At 38.4% G+C, this 23,812-nt stretch overlaps 1 long non-coding RNA gene across 1 annotated transcript; it reads right to left on the minus strand.

Moving 5' to 3' along the window:
* Window positions 1–1,774: 1,774 nt before the first annotated feature.
* On the minus strand, window positions 1,775–15,437 carry LOC148822506 (uncharacterized). Its single transcript, XR_016093861.1, has 2 exons — window positions 15,307–15,437; window positions 1,775–3,077 (listed from the first exon to the last, which is right to left on the minus strand). It is a non-coding gene; the product is annotated as an uncharacterized LOC148822506 (long non-coding RNA).
* Window positions 15,438–23,812: the final 8,375 nt, after the last annotated feature.

Genomic DNA, 23,812 nt, shown 5'->3' on the forward strand with positions numbered 1-23,812 from the left:
TTCTTATAAGACAGGGTGTTGTTGCCACCCTCGCCGAATACGCGACTTTCTCATTATTGTGGGTGCGTGCGTGTGGTATAATAGGCATCTTCACACCGGCGGCGAGTGACGTCGCTTTGCACAACATACAACCTGTTTTCACTTTTTTCTTTTTTCCTCCGTCGGCTCCCACACTCGCACTGTGGTGCATCGACATTTTTCCGGTAAAGCAAGGTGTTTACAAGGTGTTCCTAGAACCCAGGCAGATGCGAGTCTTGTGAAAACACGCTTTTTTTTTGTTTTTTGTTTTGTTTGGGACAGCCCGTCTCTTCGGCTGTGCCGAGTGGGAGCGCAGTCGCACGGCTGCTGAGAGGAGCGCCTTGGATTGGATCCGAGTTGCCTCTGGTGTGGGTTGACACTGGGAGACGTTGCTCTGTCCGCCGTGGAGATACGTGTATGGCAACGTAAATTGGTTAAACTAATGGAATCATAAATGTTGTTTAAAAAAATAAGCTCACAGTCAACACAAACTATTAGGGATTCGTAAAAAAACAGAATTTTCTGCGTGTGAACTAAATTTACAATAACTCAATAAATATACAGTATTAGTCTGATGCACATAAATTGTATTTATCTTCAATTGGCAGTGAATTACTGCTTTATATTGGGGTTTTTTTTACGATTCCGAGTTTGAAGAAGAAAATTCCTTTATGATTAAAAAAAATACAGTAGCTTTTATTTGCACAACTGTATTTACTACTCTCCCTGATTTCTGCGATTTAAGCACAGACGTATAGCTCTTTGCACAGTCTGCTTGGGGAAGATGTTCAGTTCTTCAGCATGACAGTGGTGACTTGCACAAATCGCTTTGTAATAACAAGAAATGATTATTTTGTCATAATATTTTTCTACCGCTTGTCCTCAGAGACTGTAGTTATCGTCTTGTGGTGCTGTTGTATAAGTTACAACTGTCATTTCTTTAACCTGCATTCTGGTTACATTAATATACAATGGTCTGCATTGCTTCTGAATATATATTTATAGCACAGTACACAGATTTAAAATACAGTCTCTCTCTGTGCACGTAATCAGAAATGATTATTGTAAGTGGTCTTTTTTCTGCACACAAGAACGTACTCATTTGCTGTCCATGAGCTGCCTTTGGAGCATGCACATCGTGTTTGAACATGCTTGCACAAACAATATTCATAACAAAAAGGTACATGGTTATTGTTAATTATAATTCCTGGTATTCATAGAGCCCCTTTAATCCCCAAATTAAAAGATATGGGAGTGGACCCACCACGCAGAGCCCAGCTATTAATGGCCAGCAGCCCCACTACACTGCAGGCTGCGTGCTGCGGTGAGACAAAGCTTCACCAGGTGAAATGAAGAGGGAGCGCCGGGTAGGCCAGATTGGGGAGGCGTAGAGCAGGAGTGTGCAGGGACATGGAGGTCAGCATCCCACCTCTCACGGGCTGTGATGGGATCAGGTAACTGGGACCTCCCTTCAACGTTTCAGCCATTTTAACTATCCTGCGATTAGATAGGAAGACACCAAAACACAGGACCTAGGATTCCAGCCGAGCAACGCACTTTGAAGCTTTGCGGGTCCAGCGAGACTCGTGGGATGGCGGAGGTTTCTAGAAACGACAGGGCGTCCAAGAAACATGCGCTCCTCCGTGGATGGCACGTCATGAGGCGAGCAGTGGCTCCTCGGCGCTACGCACGCCCCGGATGAGCCCAGGGAGGCAGTGGGTGTCTCCAGAAGAGCAGAATACGCAGGAACCACGAGTTCCGAAATCTTTTTTTATTGACAAATTTAAAGTGCAATGTTACAACACGATTTAATGAGCAGAACACCTGGAAGTGTCTAGGTAAGCCTCCAGATATCCACTGCCGTATCTCTCATGGCTAACATTTGTCCTACTTATATAGTCCCAGAGGGCTTTTTCTAGCGCTTTTACAGACTTCCAAATCCAGCGTGTTACATGCAGTCATAATTGATTGTTAATTTGAACTTTTTCTTTTATTGTATTGTTATGGAACTGAAAACAGGACGTTATCCCCGTAAACATATTGGGTGAAATGTCATCTGAAGTGAAGCACTCAGTAGAAACACATGGACCACAGACACAGGTGACTTGTTGTTTTAAATATTCTGTAATTGGTCTGTATTCACGTGGACACTTCCCACGTAAACGCATAAACATGTTATTCACCCAACACTTTGGCGTCTGTAGAGCAAGGGACTCAAATTCAGTCCTTTTTCTACCATGTCTGGTGTCTGGTCCACCTGAGCTCTCAGTAACCTACCTGACATAATTATTTAACACCTGTGTAACTGGAAAACCTAAGATGTTTTACAGGTAATTGAACCTGTAATGACTTGTAATGAGTAATGAACTGTGAAAAAGGTTAAGAAACAGCCCATTTATGTCAAACTAAGAAAATAATTAGGTTAATTGTTTAATTGACTCCTTGGATTGGAATATAGAGTTCCTTCAGGGATGGAGTTTGACACCCCTGATCTGCACTTAGGTTACCAGAGTGCTTTAGGCCTTCAAACGTTAACGACTGGTGGAACTGTTTAAACCTTAAAGCTAAACACTGAACGGAATAGACGATTCAGATCTCAAGTCTGAAATTTTACATCTGTATATTATAGTTTAATTTTTCCTTGAAAGTCCCATTTAAAAGAAACTTCACTGTGTGGCAGCACAGAAGCAAACCCCTACAGTAGCTTGCCCTCTGCTCGTATTGGCTATCAGCAGAACCCTTTAAAGATTTTGTAAAATGACTCTGTTATATAGGTTTGTGTTTGTGTCTTATAAATTCCAGTAAAATATAGAAGAAAATGAAAAAAGAATCTTTTTTTTAAGTGGTGAAACTACCAAGAGCAGATGTAAAATTGTACAATTATTATTATATGTGGAATAGTTCCACAACAAGAACGAGCAGCGCTCTCTTTGTTCCAGGCTGAAGAGCCGCTCTTCCTCGCGTGACGTGGTGCTGCATCGTGCTGCAGTCTGCAGGGGTTGGGAAACTGCAGCTTGACTGTGTGTGTTGCTGCCATCGCGTGTGTTCAGGGTGGGTATCTGTAAGGAAGGCAGGTAAATCCATCTGATCAATGTGTTATCCGAGAGGGTCAGCTGTGACACAGTGCACAGGAATAAAGCCTGTACACTGTGAAAGAAGTTCACTGAGCAGAGCTGGTCTGAGAGTCAGAGAGTGCGAGTAGTCTGCACTAACAAGCAGTTCATTGTTTACACAACAGTTGATGGACCAATTCATCTTAATTCATGTAATATACTGGAACTGCTCTGCTGGGCATGGGAAATATGACAGAATCATTCACTTAAGAGTTCCTCTCTGAGGAAAGTGTTATTAGTGATTGCTATTGTTCCCGTGCAACAAATTGTACAATCTAGTGAAAAGATCAGTAGATCATTTATTTTCTAGAAATGCGCTGGACCGTTTATATACCTCTCTCCTCAAACTCCCGTGGAAAAAAATAATTCATGATTCAAAAAAATACAGTTGCAATAAAATCAAAATAGTTCCTGAGCCAGATATGCATCATGCTCTTTACCTGTTTATCCGAGTAGATTAACAGAGCATAAAACAATTTCACCAGGGACACCAGAGTACAAGGGCTGAACGCCTGTCCATGCTTGGAATACGTGGTGAAGAAAATATTGGCTTATGCCGCTTGGGTAATGGACAGCCTCCTGGCCACAGGACAAGGAGGCTCGAACCCGTTTCAGAGAGGAGTGGACCAGGGGCAGCTGCAGGAGGGAGGCTGGAGAGGAGTGCAGTTTATGTCGGTACTTTCATAATGATGGTGTGTATATACAGCTGTGTGAGATTGACTTGTCCTTGTTATCCCTCCCCAACGTCAGTTAATAACGTCCCACAAGTGGCTGATTGAACTGAATTCAGTCCTGCATCCAAATGGTTAGAAACACTAGATGTTCGCGGTGCGAGACCTGGACTCGGTGTCTCCAGTTACTGTTGTGAAGCTGATTACAATGTGACGTTGCAATGGCAGGTGGTCAAGACACATCTTTCACTCTAAGCAAGAAAGCCAGATGGTGAAAGAAGGAAGTTTAATTGTGGGTTATTGTCTCAATTGTGTGCAGAGCAGGGAACACAGGGACCCAGCAAGGATCATGCGTTGCTGTTGGTCTTGAGTTCTGACCGTTTTTCAAACCTCGTGCTGCAAGACCTTCTGTGAAAACAGCTCACTGTCTTCAGAAAAATGCATGTCTTTGTCATCATAGACAAATAGATTTGTAAGCTAATGAGTTACAGATGAATTGTGCATGCTGCCCCTTTACACAGTAAAATGTAATAAAATCCAAAGCAGCTATATTGTCAAATATGAGAAAAGGGAGCGCAGAATGTATTCTTAGGAACGCACATGGTCTTTCAGCATATCCAGGGGCCGGGCTTCACTGCTGTATTCCCTATTGCAGGCTCACTGTCAGCAGTTGGTTCAGACTATATGCATGATTTCATATCTTGTTTCCCACAACATTTAACAATATTGTTCCAGTTTCAGTCACAATGTCTGGCTTTAGCCAGCAGGTTTATTTGATCTAAAGGTGAATTTTGTTGATCATGATTATGCTAAAATGTTACATTTAGTTTTATATATAAAAGTTTACGCTGATGTGCAGTATATAACAACGGAAACATTTTGTTGAAGAAGCTTAGCTGTAAAAAGCCACTTGAATACACCCAGACCCTCTCTGGCTCTGCTAAGAAGCGGAGATCTACTGTACACCCCTGTTTTCCTGGTAGGCCTCAGGAAAACGAGGCACAGTGAAAGAAATCTGTTGCTCGTGTCAGCCCAGTGCTTGGAGCTTGTGGTAAAAGTCCTGAGTTGAGGAACCGCAGTATTCTGGCCTCAGCTGTATACTCCTGGACAAGCTTAGCAGGCCCTGGTTGACATTCTTAAATAACAAGACACAAGTCTCTAAAACCACAATGATATTTTTTTTTCTGTCTGCCAGAGTAAATCAGTCCAAATGGTGCCGTGGAAACTCTCGTAGTTTTATTCATCTGTAGAGATTATTCCCAGTTTGTAGCCGTTACGCTACACATCGACACTTTAATGAGGACCCATCGAATGGACCGGGAAAGTCTGACACTTCAGACAGGACACAAACACTGTTCATTCTAGAATCGTTCCTGTGCCTGTGCCCACATCAGCTGTAATGAGCACCTCCAATCCCTTTTTTCTTTACTTTTTGCTGAAGAACTGCAAATATAATTAACTCTGAAGAGGAACCTCTTTCCAGGAAACCCATTGCAATAAACATGGTTGAAACATCAGTTTCAAAATATGTATTGCAGTGCCTTAATGAGCTTTTCATCTGGTGCATTTAAATCATTTTAAGTTGTGTAGCCAATACACACAAGCAGATACATACAGTGTAACCTGTCTGTTTGCAAGTTTTATTTTTTGTCAGGGCTGGGTGAGCATGACAGGTAGATCTATATTCCTACAACATTATTAAACTGATGTTTATGTAAAAGTTAAGCTCTCAGAGAACTGGAAGGATATATCCTACTCTCAGGCACTGGAAGCTGGAGGTCTCATCTGTTACCTTGTATACTTACCGTACAGAATGTGCATTGCATTTTAAGAACCTTTTCACTTTTTTTGCAGACATTTGGCAACATCCTGCTGGTACACTTTATGTGTTTATTTACGGCTGTGTGAAAATAATGGCCCCAGTGGCAGCTGCTTCTGCTTGTATTGGTCAAGAAGTTATTTTAATATTCTGTACTCTACAGTTTTGATTTGTTCACCCTCTCCAGCTTGCGGTGTTAATCTGTAATACTTTTACAGTCACCGGTTTTTATGTTGCTAACAGCATATCGCAAGTCTGAGTCTTACCCAGTACCCACCATCCTGCTGATACTTTTTAACAGATGTCTGAAACTGATCATTGTGTTTTCGTGGCTCCTCTTAATGAGATCTTCAAGTCCTGTGGCCTTTATCGAGGATTAAATAATTTTCTTTAAAAAGCTGAAGGATGTGCCATTTCATCTGTTAGGTCTTCAAGCCTGGGAAACACGAAGCCTTTAAACAGCACAGAAATTGAGACAACATCCAATTCTAATCAAACCAGCCCAGAAAGACATCGGGCAAATCCAATTTATTTTATTGTTATTCAGCTTCTTTTTTTAAACTCCTGTAGGTGGTTTATGTTTTATTTATATGATTGAATGATCAATATAAAAATTTCCCCCTGAGCATTATTGTGTGCTGGAAAAAAAAACGGCATTTATTGCTTTTTTCAAATATAGTATGAGTCTCATAAATTGCTGTTGCTGTATGAAAGTCTAAGCGTTTATTTTTATCATAATATACAGGGCACTGTTTTCCATCAAATCTGCATTAAGTTAAACAGGCAATTTAGAAAGCCTCTTATGACTAATTGCACAAAAACTGGGGACAAATAGGATTTGGATGGCCTAATGAGGAATCACTAGTTCCAACAGATATTCCTTAAATAATCAGTTTCCTCGTTTTCTTTTGTGTAAAAGATGACACGTGTATTGCTTTAAGAATATACTAAAATATATATAAAAATATAATAAAAAATGTCTTTGCGGATAGTAAGTTGTTTCAAGTGAAAGGTGCAACTAAAACGTTTGGTATTTTCTGTGCCTGGATACGGTATACGTGGTACTGTATGTTCCTTTATAAATAAATACCTGCATGAAAATCTTCTGAAATTAACAGAAATATGTGGAAACCTTTGCTCCTTTATTTAAAAGTATGTAAAACACAGCATTTAAGTCTAAAGGAAAATGAGCAAAACTGCTTTAAAGAACATTTTAAAAAGGTCATTTTAGATTTCCAAATAAAATGTGCACATACTATACTTCAAAGAAACTTAAAAAAAACAGGTTTACCTTTTAATACCAATCTGCCATTTTCTGCTACAATAATGGATTACTACAGTTGGTTAATATCAAAGAAAGTGTTTTTATTTGATACTTCAGTGTAGTATTTTGCTTTTTCCCCATATAGGCTAACAAGGCTAAAGACAACAGTTTCTAAAATGCTGGACTCCATCTAATAATATGAATACATAAATTAATCAACAATTCTTGAATTAATTGAATAAATAATGTTCCCCAAATATTTTGTCTTCTTTACATTTTTTTCTCCTAAAAATTCTAAACCAATCTTTTAAGCTTGCAAAAAAAAAACAATTAATTTTTTTTATGAAAGACAAAGGCCAAAAATAGGTATTGGATGTTTACAGAATACAAACTACCAGATTCTTCCTAAGGCCTAGGTATCAGATTTCATTAAATTATTCTGACGTTAGGACATCCAGTTTATACTATATATAAATATTTATTGTCATTTATATGTAGGTAATCTATTTAGAACTATCCAGTTTAGATCATTTTTTAAAGAAAGTACTGTATGTGCAGCATTCTATAGAAAATACACACTAGAATACATACATGTCTTTTAAAAAACTGTAACTTCAGTCATTTTGTTTGTGTTTTGCTTCATGACTTCAATTCAAACACAAGTGCAAGCAGTTTTAGAATTGTGCACAGGAAGTTTGCTGTCTGTACCAGACCTGCACTTTGGTGTTTATTTTGTAACAACCCCACATTCATACATGAGAGTTTTTACTCTAAGCTACAGTACAAGGGCACCTTCTCATTTCCTAACATTATTTTACAAATTCTGCTCTTCTTGAAATTATACTCCATGCTAGCGAATTGAATCATCCCTTAAAGATGGATCAAGCAACAAAAGCATTTTATAAGCATTTTAATATAATAATGATGAATAATAACCACTGAAAACTGAATAAAAGCCATTCTGTCACTGTAATACACAAGCAGTAAGTATTCAGACAAAAATCACTATCATTATTATTGCTAAACATAATACTTTAAATGATTGCAGTTTTGATAACTGTGATTTGCTTTAATAAATGGAAAACAAAAACAGCTCACATGTTGTATATATTTCCATTCACAGCACTTTTTTGTTTCCCTTGATGAATTACACATTTATTTCAATCTGAAGTATGACAAAGTCCAATTCAGGAAATTGGTCTTAATTGTTTTCTATACTTTTAATAATAATATAGTTTGGGGAAAAAATAAAACTCATATAGTTCAACACTTGGTAAAATAGGGATGATGCAGAGGGATACTACTTGGATATATTTACCAATATCAAAGAAATTAAAAGCAATATTTTAGTAAAATGTTAGTTCAGACTGTTATTTGGAAAAAAACTGCCTTCACTTTAGTAATCATTGGAAAAGGTTTCAAGGCAAGGTGTAGTATTAATACAGACAAAAAATAAACTTAATGTTTTTTTCTGATAATTAAAAATAAGATGTCTAAAATACATCTTTCATAAGGGCTCTCTTTGTATGTATTAGTTTTAGTTATTACTGCAAACTGTACAACACTAATATTGATAAATGTGTCTTTGTGTTTATATAGATGGGTGTGTCCTCAAAAACAGAGCATTTAATAAACAATTCCCAAACCATTGACAAACGTTTTTCATAGACACTACACTATTATAAAATAATGATTACAGTTATCATTATATTATTATGTTTTGAATCCTTAGATTTATACTTGACAAAATGTGTTAAATATATTTAATGATATTTTTTTCTATTTTGCATGCCATGTTTGAAAGTTGAATTAATCACATCAAGTCTACAAACTGACAATCTTTAACTGACCTGTGTGATTTGTTTTTTACATTTGCCAATCAGGTGGTTTTTAAAAGCTTTTATGAATTGAATTTGTGTAGGAAAAGCTTTATAAAAAATAGGCCTGAGATGAAAATGCTATGTAGTTTAGGAGAAACTTGTGTTTTAGTTATGGAAAAACGTCACTGTAAAAGCAATTTATAAGACTCAATAAAAGTGAAACAAGCAATCCATAGTACCTATGAGAAAATAAAGCAATATGCAAGGAAATTGTCAGCTTGGTTTACCTATAGTTTTCCTGTATGTCTGTTATGTACCGAGCTTCAATGTCAGTATTTTGCCCTTTAACAAAATAACAAGTGGATGCTAAATTATTCTTTATTAAATTATTTAATATAGATTCCCTCAATTCAGTTGGAAATAACTGACACGTTTACAGATTGCAGCCAAAGTTACCAGGATTTTGGAACAAAACAAATTTCCTGACCCAGATTCTTTTCGAACTGAATTACGACGTTCCCCACTTTGTTACATTGGAATAACAATGCAGGACATGTGTATTGCTCCTATTGTCCACCATTCTGCATGGTGAGGAGCTCAGCCCTGATTTAGCATATGCTGCTGCCCTACAGAACACTTGTCCTCGGCTTGATGTCAGATATATTATATCTGCTGTATTGTAAACCCTGGTGAACCACTATCAAGAGACGCCATTGCCTGACAAAAGCTCAACAAACTTTGTGTCATTTTAAAAAGACTCAAAAAGAGATAATTATTGATCTTAAAGGAGATTATTATTATTATTATTATTATTATTATCATTGACTTAGAGAAGTACCCTGACCCATGTCCTATTTTAGTGAATCAGTTAAAATGAAGCAAACACCTGTCACTTTCAAATACTTTTTCCAAGAGGAATCATAAGGACCTGGATTTCAGAAAGATCTGTAAAATGTATCAACTGTCTTCGTTCTGGAATGGCAGCGGGCACCGACGTTTCTTTTTGGTAACAAGCAGAGTGAGTCAATAGGTGGTATCTGATCCGCATGAATTTCAAGAACTATACGTTGCTATTGTCCGATGAACATTCATGCAGGCTGAACGATGAATTTCCCAGTCAATTCTGCAATAATAAGGGTTCAGGCTGATTTATCACTGCTTGTGGATAGCTGCTTATGCTTTCATCTGGACAGGAAACTTTTGTCTTGCTGCTGTTAGCCCTACATTAGGTATTCGGCAGCTTTATGACCAGGCTTGCAGTCTTGCCAGTCTTGCCAAAACACTTGGAATTAGCTGTGTTTTTTTTATTATGCAGCGTTTATCATTCTGACATCATAAAAAGCTCATTACTATTATGGAATGGGAGCAGTGTAATTAATACTGAAATTGTTTTGCTCAGATTGACTCTCCTCAGTTAAATTAACAGTACTTTGCAAAGATAATCTGGAACACAATAGTCTGGTTAATGTATTGTCCATAATTAAGATCGACTTGACAGTGTTTAGGAGCTATTGCGTTGCTAAATTGTATGCCTTTCTTTACTGAACTTAATTTACTTGATACTTGTATTTCCTTTTTTTAAAGATTCCTCTTTATTACCATATGACTGCTGTTTTGTAAATTATCTTTGTCTGTCCTGAGATAAAAAGACACTTAAAACCTCAATGAAATTTCATTACAGTCAGATTGACTTAAGGGATCAAGAAAATAAATGAATAAATCAATGCTGCATTGCTTGAAATCACAACATTTTAAGCTGCTGAGCAGGATATAATTCTAAAACTTAATTTTGAAAAGATTCATCCAATGATTAATACCACTTTAAATACAATGTTTTGATATAACATTGGCATTTTGCCATTTTTTGTTATATCTTCATTATATTTAAAGTCAAAGAAGGAAAGAGTATTCATATGGTAACACAGATATAATGTCTCACCTCAAGCCTTATGATTTAACCTGTTGTTCTGACTCATGTGAAAGTGTTTAAATTACTGTATATAAGCGTGTAGACACATATGAAACATACAACTGAAAATGAAGGAAACATTGTGACTTTTTGTCAGAAATACCCAGTAGCATAATGTAATCTTAAAATTACAGTGCACATTTTTGTAAGTCTGTTGTAGATGAAGTGGTATGTTCCCGAATGTGCTTCTAATTTGAAACATTTATAATTCAAAATATTAAAGCAAAAACTAGTGAAGAATAATATCAACAAAAACATTTGGTCATTTTAAATATAATGGTGCCTGGTGTTTCCTTAAAATGGGGCTCAAATGTATCTTATCACACAGTGAGTCCTGATATCCATTTAATTTTACAGTATATTGTTATTAAAAACCAAAAGTTGGTTAATTTGTTCTTCCTTAGAGTAAGCACTGTTCATCTTTAAATTCTAGTCATATTCTAATATCTATCTGATGAGATATGGAACTAGCATTTCCACACTGTATATTTCCAGAAAACATCCACCTCCATAATCGTATTTAAGTATTTTTGTGACATCCTCTGAATTCCAAAAATGAGGCTGACATTAAGTATTGAATTTTAAAATTGAAAATATCTTGAATAATACATGTTCATAAAAAACATATATTAAAAACAAAATCTAGAAGTATTAATAGCCTTAATTATATTTTACTGTTGTTTTATGTAAAGAAGACAACGTTAGGTTACTAATATTTAATCCTTTTATATGGAATGCATTTTAATATGCTTTAACGGCTTAGTGTTTCTGTCTTGGACTGTACGATGGGTAGGATTTTCAGTTTTTCGAAGGTCACTTTTGTGTTGTTTCTGTTTGGAGCCTGAAGTTATAAGCACTAGCACCTGAAAAAAATGGTAATAACTGATCACTTTTCTTAATCCTTTCAAGACGTGAAGTTTTTTCTGTTGTCTGTGAAAAGCTGTTATTATTTCTGCTTTAGCTTGTAACCCTCAACAGAAATGACCAATAACCAAAAGGCAAAAGATGTTAAATCTCTTAGATTTAATTTTCTATTAGCCCTTTTATACCACAATGTAATAGGAAGCAATAGTAAACAAGAGTACTAAAAAACTGAATTACAAAACAGGTCTAAACAGTCACCATTTAAACAAAAATATTATATGTAAAACAAAATGATCAAGTTTTGTCCCTGAGAATGCTTCCTGTACTGTAAGAATAGCATTTAGGGTCTTCATGCTGAAGTAGGCTTTAAGACACTTCCCCTACCAACTCATTATCGAAAGGAAAGTTCTCATGAGACAGGCCATACGTATCTTTTGCGTCTGATTTACAGTATATAACAAGCACTTCAAATACATACATATATGACCGAGAATGGCAAGAATTGCATAATTATCTCATTCCAGAGAGTACGTAGAGTTGCGAGCCACCATTTTGGAGAAAAAAAAATCATCTACATTTTAAATGATTTCAGGCTTCTTCATCTCCGAAAAGGTTAAAGGCGTATTGCTGTCGCAGAAGGGATTAGGTTACTAAGGATTCTGGGACTGCAGATGAAGACTGCGGCAAATTCTGGGTATCGTCACAATGCATTTTTAGGTTCACACCCTTGAACAGTTTTTTTTAATAAAAATGGTTAAATAGTTCGTATGCAATGACAGAATGCCCCCTTTTGTGTTCTATCTCATCTTCTACTGAAAACATTCTTTCTTAAAAAGTACTGAGTGGATTCTTTTTCCCTTTTTTTTTGCGAAATGCTAATTCATTTTTTTTTTTGGAGGACGCTTACATATCCAGATCACGCAGCGCCATGAAATCGATAATTTTTGATCTCCTGGTTAGTAGGCACCACGGTGAGCTCTTGCGGCAGGAGCAGCCGGCGGACATGGTCTTGTCAAGAAGCCGCAATATGCATCTTTCCCCCCCGTTCCCCGGTATTCCCTGAGACCCCCGGCACCGGCAGCACCCCTGGAAACTCCAAGCTGGAGCCGTTCCGGGACGCAGCTGCCCGAAGGACCCCACAAAACCCGAGGACAGAAAAGACGCCTGAAATGCACCCAGAAAGACGAGAAGTTTCTGGTGCACTTAAAAAGCAAATAATGCAATGTACAAAGAATGGCAAGTAAGAATATAATCACATCATGCAGGGTCCACAGTCCCTATTTATCGAAAATGCAAAGAGGGCAGGTTCTTTAGAACATCCCTGCTGTGCAGAGTGAAAAGCATGAACAAATCAAAGACAGAACTCATCTGTGTTTATATTTTTCACACAATGAAAAACCTACTCTTTGTATGCCTCTTTTTTCTTCATCATCGTAGGAAAACTGCCACATCTTCCCTCCCCCCAGCCACCCGGGCCCTCCTCCCCCCACCCGGAGCTACAGACAGTGCCTCTCTGTGCTTATTCCATTTTATTATTTTCAACAAATCTGCCTGTGTACATGTGCACACACACTTCAGAAACAAAGCCAGGGGATCCATCTTTGGGGAAACTGCATGCCTGAGTTTTGCCTGGTCTGCTCTTTGTGCTGCTACTGTATTTCTCTTCCCATCACAGGAAAGAAAGGTTCATTTAATACAGGCTTCTTTGCTGTCTGTCACAGGCACCGAGAGGAAGACACTTGTGGCAGCTAGAGGAAAAAGCACATCAGGACCCTGACCTGAAATGTGAGAATAACCTGTCGTGTGCAATTATGCCTAAAATCCGGTGTCCAGGTCAATGGCTGCTGCTTCTACCCACACAGAGGTAATCTGTTCATTAATGTGCAAGAACAAGTTCATTGACTGCTGGTTCTCGTTGTTTTGGGCTAATACACCTTGCAATTTTTTGGGGATCTTGATGGGTCCTTTTCCCACCCAACAACACAGCTTTCCCACGCCACATCCTCGAGGAGACAGCGCTGTCCCAAGACAACAGCAGCTCTCCTCCATTCTGATGATGTGGTATTTGGAGGGACCATTCGGAAACGCTCAGTGTGCTGCTTTCGTTTGCTCTTGCTCTCTGCACCCTTTGCTCGAGTCGTACACCTCCTGCTCTCCTTAGCCCACTGCCTTGTTCTGTCTGACTGAGGCACAGCGGTTTCCCTTCCGCACAGCTACTACAATCGCTCACATTACAGAAGAGGGGGAACATTATTATTTCACAACGAACAAAAATGCACAGAAATAATTCACGCAAAAAGATGACAATGCAGGGTATTATTCTTCTTTATAGAATAAAATGCATGTCTTGAATTTTTTTTCTTCAGTTTCCCTCACCTACTTTGCCAACATTGTCATGTTCCTGAGTCTAATATTCTGCCCAGGCGCACTGCGGTTCTGATTTCAACAGCCGCGGTTCGCTCTCTTTCAGCGAGTCAGTTCCAATCGGTGTTTCTTGGGTGCTGAAAACTGTTTGGATCTGCATTTCTTAAGGAGATACTGTATACTGATAAGCTTTAAATGGGATTTGGTCGCTTTTTTTAAAAAAAACTGATCTGCCTAGTTAGCTATTAGACTGCTTAGGCAGCTATTGTCTTTTAAAATATGGCGGTTGAACACCTGGTTCTCCTTAATCCTGTGTATGGTTTCCACAACTCTTTTTGAAATTCTTCTGTGTCTTGAAAGTTGAAATGCAACAAAAGACAACTCATCCTCTATAGTAGCAGAATTTAGGGATATTGTGATTTTTTTTAACAGTTACATTGTAATATTACAAAACTGAATTTAAAAAGCCTGGGAATACATTTTTCCCCTACTGTTGAGTTTTCAATTGCAAGAGTTTCAAGTTTAAAAGCAAAGGTGTCCTCCTTTTTAGAGAATCAGTATTCTAATAATAGGACACTATTAAAAGACCTTTTTCAGCTCAGTGGATTGTGTGCATTACAGTCTGATTATGCCAGTTATGAGACACTGTTAACAGGTAATTAACTCAGGAGGCAGGAGTAGTGAAGATAAAAATGTATCAACTACAATCCATCAGAATAATGAGTTAATTTAATTGCATGCATACACCTGCATACAACCTACTCAAAATCACTTTCCTGTTGGTTTAACTATCCACAACCATGCAGCTTTTTTTTTGCAATTAACTTTTAGAAATCTTAAAGCTGCAGGAAGCATAACGTTTCTAACATGTGAGAGACACCTTTTTGTGTATATAAATTTGAATACATATTACTTCAATGCTCAATAACTAAAGAAAGTCTACACTGGTAACTAGCATATAACAAATTCTCACTCTTTATTTTAGATTTTGCAACTTGAAGATTAAAACAGAATCACTCAAGTTTAACGTCTTTTCCAGAATGTAATCAAGTTAAACTTCCTCTTAATTAGCTAACATTTATTTTTTGTCAGGAAAAGTACAAAACTTAGGAGATAAGAATGAGTCTAATGCCAATTTCAGCACAGATATACATGTATTTATTATACAAAAGCTAGCAAATAAAATGACATTTTGCAAAATCTGAAAGACCTCTTTTACAGATCCATGAAAAAGAAATGAGGAACATGACCATCCAAATATCAGCAGTATATTCTTACCTACCTGTGTTTTATGATCTCACAAAGCATCCCAAATTAGAATTGAAATGCCAAACATGTGTCATGTCACAATATACAGATTTTAAACCCTGATTAATGCTGCATGAGACAGAAAAGAATCCTCACCTCTTCAAGGCTGCTGGATGTGCTAGTGTAGTCTGTTTTCTGCGAGTCCAATACCAGAACGTGGAATCATGCCTACACTGGCCGGCCTGCAGAAATGTGCTCTCTTGGACTGGATGCAGGACCAAAGATTGCTTTGGAGACATACCAACAAAAACATTTTAAAAAATAAGTTCAAAACATGGTTCTAGAACAACAAACAGGGAGCAATCTTCCCTGTCTGAGAGCAACATTTATACACATGGCATCAGTGGTGGATGTAATGGTGTGTTCAGTGGCTACTCTCCAATATTTTAAGGCCCTTTTCTATGCCTTTATTAACAAGCAATCCTCTTGATGTACAGGGCTTTGGGAACGGGACGCTTGTCTCAGCAGGAGCCATTAGACATGGTTTGGTGGCCAACATGAAAAGAGTTCAAGGTCTGAAGATGAAATCTTTGGAAATAAAAAAAACACAAAAATAACTAGCTGTTTAAAATTAACTGGGGGGGGGGGACAGACAGATGTTTATTATTTCATTATCTAGTATCTATGAAGTCAGGAAAAGAACAGTTTCACATACAGATGTATTATAGTTAGTTTTAAGGAGTTTTGTTTCTCAGCTAGTTAGAATTCTAATCACCATGAAAAGCCTCTTACATTGGATGTATATAAATTGCTTAATTCAACGCTGAAATTCACCCAACACATTTTCCTTTAAACTTTGAAGCATTTTTCTTCATTGCTGGATAATCACTTACTTTATTTTTTATATTCTAAAACGAACATGCTAAAATGCACACCCAAAGTGATCCCCCACTTAAATATGTATAGTTATTCTGTGCCCTTTAAAACCGACAGGATAAAGGATTTGGGGGGTTTTTAGATTAATACTGTTTGTGTTGGAGATGATGATGTAAATATACTGCACCGCTGCAACAAAGGAGATAATCAGTGAGTCTGACCTTTATTCAATATTTAATTGTAGTTTATTTCTCCTCTATGTACGTTTGTGTATAGCGGAGAATTAAAGTTCCACATGACTGCAAAGGTGAAAGTTAAAACAGAAGTGAATTCTAGTTATGTAATAATATAATCCTGGCATTATTTGAACAGTGGGCCCCTCTCAATGAGTTCAGCAAACATTTTATACTTATCTAAGAAATGAATGTATGCAGAAAAGCTTTTATGTATTTCAAATTTTAATAAGAATATCATGCATATCATTGAAATTGTATTAATTTAATTACTCCTTTGATGTAGTACGTGTCTTACATTTGCACTCTTTCCCTGTGTTTGTTATCTGTGATGTGGTGTGCCGTTCCTTAAACTGGTCAGTCAGATTTCTTCCATTGACTGACTGCTGCTGTAAAGTAATGTGGGTTCTTTTAATACGAAAGATGAAGTATAATTTTAACTTACTTTATTAAAATTTGTCAATTGCAAATAAACATTTTAATAACACATATAAACAATTAAATGCCTGTCAGGGTGAAGAAATCCTATATGACCCCTGTGATGAAACCATAAATAATGTGGTGTGCAGAGAATTAGAAAGATTTATTAGTGCCTAGTGCTCTTAACTAATAATAATAAATCGTGCTGTATACTGCCCGATATAAAAAGGTGGTACTTTGAGAAAATGATGATTTATTCAGAAAACTGACTACATCACATTATGAGCTGACATCCATGAAGAATATTTATATTTTTGCATTACCCTTTCTTACGGATTTGTGTAGTGCGGCTCACGATACAGACGCCACACGCTTTCAAGAGACTGTTGTCTTTAGAAATTCAAGGCATGGCTGATCACGGCCAGACACAAATCTGTGTGGTTCTCACTGTCAGTGAAATGGATTCATTTCATTTCTCCTTCCCACAGTTTTGTGACTTATTTGCACATCACAAAAATGGTTTTATTGTTTTGGATAATTGCTGATCTTAATGCAAATATTTAACAAAGGCAATATTAAGGGTACAAAGGAACAAGTAATAGGTTTATTCCATGCTGAAAAAAAGAAGAAAGAGAACACAACGTTTCGGCCGTGGAGCCTTCTTCAGGTGTGAGAGAGACAGGGCAGTAGGCAAAGGTAAAGTAGCGGGAGAACAAAGGTTGGGAGGGAGGAGGAGTGAGAGGCGGGAGCAGGGGATAGAAAGAGAGGCCAATCAAGAGGTGTGAAGTCAGAATGGGTGCAGAGAGGTGTGAAATGAAACCCACCTGAAATATTAAGGGTATTTCATTACTACATTGACTGCGTAAGAAAATGGGACTGAGAAGTTGGGCTTCATGCATAGGTAAACATGCATCAATAGCAAACCAAATATCTCAGTCAATCAAAACACAACAGGGAATGAGCATTACAGCAAATAAAGATGTAGCATTCTCTTTAAAAACAAATGTGTGTCTAAAAATCACAGACGGAGACAGACCTGAACCAAGCGATTACAGGCCAATAGATCTTACTCTTATTATATGTAAGGTCTTGGAAATGATGATTGCAGCTAAAGAAGAGGATCATCCAGACAGAAAGATAATTCTAGGTGAGAGTCAGCATGGGTTTAGGAAAGGTAAGTCTTTCTTTACTAACTTGTTGGAATTTTTTGAAGGAGCAGCAACAGTAATAGACATCCATGTACTGTAGCTAACAGTAAGATATAAGTTGAGGTTCAGTTGGATTTTGATAAAAGCTCCTCGTGAAAGATCAATTCTCAGTTGTATTATCGGTAACGTGTCACTTGCCAGTCACCTGGAGCCTGTCCGAAGTCCACTGGTTTGAGAACGGTCTGCATCCCCTGCCTGCTGTGCCACAGCTGCTGTGACTCCTTGCGCTGAGCAAGACGCAGTCGGGTGGCTTGAGCCTGCAGTTCCAGCCAGGATACAGGAATGATGAAGCAGCCTGAACTGGCAGTGCAGGGGAATCCTGGGTTCTCAGGCAAAGAGCGTGACCCGCCCGAGTCTGTCCAGATCCGCTGTGCATCAGACAAATTCAGACAAGACAAACGAGTTCAAAATACTTGGGAAAGTCTCCTCCTTATCCTCTCTCTGAAGGACCAGGTGACAATCCAGCGCATTAAAAGATTTTCTTATTTTCATTATGATGTCCTTGCTCTCTTTTTTTCACCAGCCTTTTCTAGTACTTTCAGCTGTATGTTTAATCAGGCATGCAATGTGCACACTTTAGATGTTGTTTTCACCTCAGTGGAAATGCAAACCATCACCTAGAATGACAGTTTGCTAGACTGTTGGACGTGTATGTTAATGAATGCATTCCCCTAAAACTCAAACCAAGCCCAGTACTAACACTAGGTTCCTGTTAGATCTTTACAAATGACATATTTTTAAAAGTATAATCCAAGAAGTGCCGAGGGATTCTGTTTTAATTAATTTACTTTAGAATGATTTGGGTGTTTGTGTATGTACGTGTGGCATGGAGTGCCTGTTTTTAAGACTGCTTATATATAACCTCCTGTGAGGCGCAGACTGGGCAGCTAGGCCCAATGTTTGCATAAAACCTGCCAAATGTTCAGTGACAATTAGCCCTTTCAGAGTCATCAAGCAGAGTTATAAAGGGTATTAAAATAGTCTCCAGTTACCAAACGAGAAGGTTCATACCGAAAAGTATTAATTTATTTTAATTATTCAAACTTCTTTAAACACAAGCACAAGGCACAAAAAAAAAACAGATCGAAAAACATTTTAATTGGTCGTTTTTTCAGTTTCCCATTTTTAAGACTGAAGTGAAATACGTTCGTCCTTCTTGTAGCTTTTTATCTCTCTCTGTCTGCAGCCGGGCAGCCCAGCAGGGGGGAATCCAATTACACCACTAATTAAAAAGAAACTTCGGCAAACAGTTAATTGGTTTACTAGCAATGGAAGATGGAGGGATTTTCAGCCAGGGATTTTCTTTCCTAATGTTTTGTGTACTGAAGGTAGTCTAATTTCTCCCACAGCTGCTGTAACACATTCATTTAGACCCGTGGCAATAAGAAAGACACAACTTCAAAACCATATTTCATATAACAATCGCATTCGGCTTGTGGATTTCTCCCTGGTTTGCCTGCCTCTTGCCAAGAACTACACTTTATACTCTGCGATGCATTGCTGTGTGTTTATTTTCTTTCCTTCAGTGAAATTCAGGCCAGTGGAAAGCAGGTTGTGTAGAGGGCTCATGACATTTGGGCCATTTGTGCCCAAGTCTGGACACAGCTCCCCGCTGTTATCTTGCCGACCTCAAAGGGAGCTTGTGCAATCTGACCTCCTGGGGGTCCGGCTGAGAGCCCCCTCCACCCCCACACCCCTCCCCTTCTCCCTCCTTTCTCTGCAGCAGAAGCAAGGCTGTCTAAAGTCAACACTGCTTGTGGGAAAAGGCCAGAAAACCAATAAAACAAAGCTCATCTGCTTTTCTCAGCTGTATCTTGTCAAATAATAAATTGTATCAGCACTGAAGTGAAGCAGGTAGCCTTTTTCAGTGCCTGAAGGTGGTCTCCAGAGCTTCAACTAATTGCATTTTTCAAAATGTTGAATCACAGGCCTAAGTGACTATTTATAAATGTCCTAATTTTTACACTGTCTGTTTCAGGAAGATGAAGCCCATCACTTTTGGCTTGATTGCTGCTTTTGAGCAAAGAAGAACTAGTAAAATGTTGCTTCTTTGTTTTAAAAATAATCCAAAAGCATGTGTCCTATGCATGCAGGCTAGATCCCAGATTGCTGTGACCCCTTGCCAGGAACAATTGGTTTTGTGATAAAGGAAGGATATCATATGCAGAGCGTTTGAACATCAGATCGTACTAGTGCATTGTACGGTTTTTGCTCATCATCCCTTGATTTAATGTTTATTTTTTAACTATATATTCTAACAGAGGTGCAGCACTGTGGCACAGTGGTTAGCATTGCAGCCTTGCAGTGCATGCTGGAGCCCATGGTGTATTGTGTGTGTGCGTGTGCGTGTGTATTTTGTGTGCCCTGTGATGAACTGACTTAACATCCAGGATGTTTCCTGCCTTGTGTCCGTTGCTTGCTGGGATAGGCTCCAGTACTGCTTTTCAGAAAGCACCCTCAAGGAGTTTCTCCACACTTTATTTCTACCTAAATCTTTTAGCATTTGTTTTGCCACTTCTACAGTGTGTGGTTTTCCTCCCATTTTGGGTCATTTAAAAACCACCTGTTTCAAAGTGGATTGTGGATCCACAGCCACAATAGGTGATACAGTACATAAGATAAGATCCAATGCCCCTGTTTGCCTGAATCCTGTTGCTTTACAGGATAGATTCCAGCTCCCCTGAGACCCTGAATAAGACGAAGCAGTTAGAAAATGGATTGATGGATGCTCTAAACAGTATATATATATACTGTGTACATGGGCTTTAGATAGAGTGCATTGAGTTGTCAAGGTTAATTTCCAGGTATGGGTGTTTTGCCACAGGAACTTTTGCAAAAGCTAATTTTGCAACCCATGGTCCAAGTTCCAACAACAGGGCCGCAAAGATAAACTTTAAACTCTCAGCTTTGAAGACAAGGGTATTCAAAAACAGAACTTAAGTTTTTTTTAATTTGTTTTTCCTGTATCTAAAGCTTCCCTTTGCGAGACTAGAGCACAGATGTCTGTGGTGCTTAATTTTCTCACCAGTGTTGGAGGACGTAGAGGATACAGATGAACAGGATCTAATTAATTAATGTGAAAAACTGGGATTGTGATGGCCTAGATAAATAGAAAAAATAGCATCCTAAATAAGTATAAATGCCGTGGGCATGACAAAGTTAGTTTTTTAATTATTTTTAATTTTTCTTTTATTATTTATTATTTATAACTGCCACACCACCTCGTTGTTTTTAAAAAATATGGAAAATACTGAGTATGATTGTGATTCAGTATATTCAAACCATCTAGTTTTTCAAAAGGGACAAAAACAAAGTGTATCCTCTTCTCCTGATTACGTGTGAGTTTCGGAATAAATCCATCCCAAGCCATAACTTTAAAGCCTAAATCAAACAACAAGCATCATCTGGCATTCACAAATTTTCATGTACAAACGATCCAAACACGTCCATTAAAAAAATCCTATTAAGGAAAGAGCACAACTGTCCAATATTTGTTTTTCAGACGTCTATTAAAGACAGCTTGTTTATATTACGATTTTCTGAGCAATGCTGTATGAAGCAGGTCATTCAGTGCCCATAAACTAATTACAACAGAACACAAATCACATTTAAACCCAGGTTTGAAGGCCAATCCATCAAATCACTTTTGCCACTGTCACCAAAGCTCTTTAATCTCTACCTTTGAGCACATGCAGGTAGGTGAAGGCAGTGTACAATATGCAACCCGGCGAGCTCCTGCTGTTTTTAATCAATAACATTATAATGTCTGTTACTGGTAATTCTGACTGTAATCTCCTTTACATTCCGCACGCCACCCTGGGATTAAATTACGCTCCTCCAAATGCAGTCCGTCTGCATGTGCTGACTCTCCGAGGGCCCTGAGAGCTGAGATAAACGGCACACGGACGCGATTTCTCATTGAGGAGAGAGATTCTGGAGAGCCTGCTGGGATTAGTGTTTCATCTAAAAATTAGGGTGATTAAATTGATTCATCAGCCTGTCAATGCAATGTGAGGTGAGTACAAAGAGTGGCTGAGCGGCCGAGGCCATCGGGAGAGCAGCGGGCATGAAACAGGGCACATATATACAGTATCTGCCGTTCTACCTGTACGTGTACATGAATAAGGTTGGTTCAAGGACATCACATGGTGGAAAATAAAAGGAAAATCATGTCATTTAAAAAAAGCCTAAAACCCTCACGCAGTAACCATTTTATATATTCAACCTAGAGTATTGTATGTTTCCCATTCCAGTTATTCAAAATGCCATTCACTAGTACTACAAAATTTCCTTATTTTCCCCCCATTTCTTTTATCAAGTTCTTTTTGGCATTTTGTATTGGACTCAAACATGTCAGCTGCTCTGTCTTTTTGCTGAAAATGTGAAACCTCTGCTGCTTGAATGTTGATCTGCCTCTTTTATTGCATCACAATATCAAAGGTCCCCCATTCCGTTGGCGACAGCATCTTTTCCAAACTGCTGAGATTTTTAGAATGTTTTAGGTGTTCATATATAATTGAAAGCAGGATCGGAGATTACGATAACAGCACATATGATTACTGTACTCAAAGACAGTAAACATGCAAACGTGTGTGAGGACATTGGCCCAAATATTATTTGTTCCACTGTTAGAACAATAAGGTGTTGAGCTAATGCACCTGTATACAGTATGCAAGTTAATGCAGCTGCAGCATGTTACATCTTATAAAACATTTCTGAAGTGTTGTTTCTAACTTTGTAGAGTGTTGCCACACACAGCGTTGCAGATTTGCAGTGGTAACTGCTTCGAATGTTTGGTGCAGGAGCAGCTGTGCATTTTGACTCCATGTTGAAAGCAACAAAGTCAATGCGGTCAGATGTGCTATGAAAGGAATTAACATAACTAGGGGTCTTGATCCATGTGTTTCTCTTGTCTATGTAATACCTGTTAATGGCCGTAATGGTGAGGTTTTACGTTGCTAAAAGGTTTGTGCATGCTTTGATTTGGATACACAGAAATATGTAAAGATCTGTGAAACTGGTAGAGTTGTTATTGCTTATTAAAGGTTGCACATCTCTCACACTCAGAAAGTACAATTCACACCCGATTCTGTTGTTGTTGTGTGATGTATTGTAATGTAATGGGGTGCAATAGTATAGACACCCTCTGGATCTTAGTGATACCTCATAAGGTGAAGCAGGACTGTTCAGTTTTTCCATCTACCACATGGTTCCATTAAGACAGTAGCAGCACAACTGCTACACTTTCTGTGTCAGATGCCCTTTTCACAATGGAAAAACCATGAGTGTGATTATTAGCATTCTGTCACGACATAAAACTATTGGCAAAAATGTCAGCTCTCAGAAATGCCCTTTCAGTTAGGACCAAAAGGATGTGACTTTTCTCTGCATCAGCCTTTCTCCTGCCTTCGCTTTCACAATCTCAGCACAACATGTAAAGAGAAACTGCGACCAGCCGGGTTCTCTGCTGGTGTAAATACAACCAGGCCAAGAACAAGACTCCCCCAGAAAGGGGAAATGTTAAAAGCTACATTTTCTAAGTTGACTCCATCTCATTGACGACATCGTCCCACCCACTGCAAAACCCAATGCTAGATCTTAATGACACGGCACAAACATGGTGAAGAGATGACAATCATGGCGGCGAACCACAGGTATGCTCAGAACAGAGCAGTGGGAAGGAGGGACGTGTTGTGTTGTTTTAACTCATGATGTGTGAACCTTCGATTTCGGGGAGCCTGTATGCAGCTACAGCAGAGATTACAAGTGAAACGAGTTTGGCTGTTTTAAATGAGGTTTTGAGGTGTCGGTCCACATCAAAGATGGGGCAAAGGATTTACAACGTTGTGACATCAAACGACAGTCAAACTGGAGTCGGGCAAGGAGCCCGGAGACAGGGACTGCCCTGTCTTGAACCAGCAGTCA

The sequence above is a fragment of the Atractosteus spatula genome, chromosome 12 (genome assembly GCF_055471065.1).
Source record: "Atractosteus spatula isolate fAtrSpa1 chromosome 12, fAtrSpa1.hap1, whole genome shotgun sequence".
NCBI classification, from domain to species: Eukaryota; Metazoa; Chordata; class Actinopteri; order Semionotiformes; family Lepisosteidae; genus Atractosteus; species Atractosteus spatula.